The sequence below is a fragment of the Triticum aestivum genome, chromosome 7A, assembly GCF_018294505.1.
Source record: "Triticum aestivum cultivar Chinese Spring chromosome 7A, IWGSC CS RefSeq v2.1, whole genome shotgun sequence".
NCBI lineage: Eukaryota > Viridiplantae > Streptophyta > Magnoliopsida > Poales > Poaceae > Triticum > Triticum aestivum.
Window position 1 is genome coordinate 155,092,219 of NC_057812.1, and position 1,466 is coordinate 155,093,684.

Genomic DNA, 1,466 nt, shown 5'->3' on the forward strand with positions numbered 1-1,466 from the left:
TATCAACATTGTCTCTGGTTTTCAAATTTGCTTTCAATATTTTTCCTATATTTTGTTTCCAAATTTATGTCATAATGTCTTTTTTTTGTTCATCACGTTATAAATCAGCCAAGGATGATGTTACCAAGCGAATCATCCACGATAGGCTATTTTTAAGAATATAAACGACGTTTAGACTTCAGAATAATTACAACAATTACGAAGACATAGAAAAAACAGTGCTGAAACGTAGACATACAAGTCTAAAAAAAACAAGATTAATACTAGCATAACATCAACGCAACATTGCCTCGATGCTAGTACTTTCTACTCAAAAGCCCACTGGTTCTCCTTGCGGATCTCCGTCTCCTCCTCGGGTGTGAAGTCATTCTTGATGTTAAAAATCTTGCGAATCTTCTCTGGAGTCTTGTCCTTGATCATGTCGGCAACAGTCTGGCAAGTAAGGTCGAGCAATCCCTTGATGTTGAGGTAGTTTGCAGCCAGGATAAGGTCGAAGATGGTGGCCTGGTCGACCTTGACGAACTCGGCGTCAAAGCTCTTGAGGTCCTCGGCGGGGGCGGCGTCTGCAGTAGAGGTGGAGGAGTTGGCGTCAGCGGCGGCGCCGGAGTTAGCCGGTTTGGGGCTGGTCTGAACGTGCTTCTTGCAGTACTCAATGACCTTGGAGAGGATCTTTGAGTCGACGTTGGGGGAGCGGGATGCCGTTGTCAGCGCAGTCATCCTCAATCATGTGGCGGATGGTCTGCGACTCCATGGCTACCGCCTCCTCGACGTCGAACTCCTGACCGTCCGAGCTCTTGAGCGTGACCATCTTCTTCTCGCCTTCAACGGCCGCCATTGATCAGAAGATTGGGAGAAGAAACAAAACCCTAGCGAAGAAGGCGCGGCGGCGGAAGAGCAATCTAGAGACAGGAGCGTTTTCTGCGTGTTGGGCTAGGGTGGGGAACCGGGCATTTTTATTGGGGCCGGTGAGGCGTTGCCATTGTGGACTCGGGGGATATCCATCGTGCTCGTGCCGTATTCATCGGGGAGTTAGACTCGGGTTTGAATCCATCACGGCGTCATGTCTCGTCAACGTGTCTACTCTACACACACACACACACACAAAAACGTGTCTATATAGTAGTCCTATACAAAGCACGACGCTGTGGGTTCGGCTCGAGGTGAGATTATATGGCATCTGTACAATGACTGATAAGTCAGACCTTGACCTTTTTTTTTTGTTGAATTCTGTGCTAGTTTTCCCCAGGTACAACTGGATTAAAATGTGTATGCTGCTGTGCAATACCGAGAAATACCGGCTGACATAATCTCACCGCTACACAAATACGACCGCACAATGAGGCGATCCAGGTGGTTTTGGAGACAACAAAAGGAGGAGCGACTCCCGATCATCGACGATGGTGCTTTCCCGGCGAGATCCTGTAGTGGGCCATGATGGAGACAGAGTCGGTTAATCCAGATCAATT

At 48.1% G+C, this 1,466-nt stretch overlaps 1 pseudogene; it reads right to left on the reverse strand.

Moving 5' to 3' along the window:
- Window positions 1–227: 227 nt before the first annotated feature.
- LOC123151668 (SKP1-like protein 1) lies at window positions 228–911 on the reverse strand (annotated as a pseudogene).
- Between the last annotated feature and the right edge of the window lie 555 nt (window positions 912–1,466).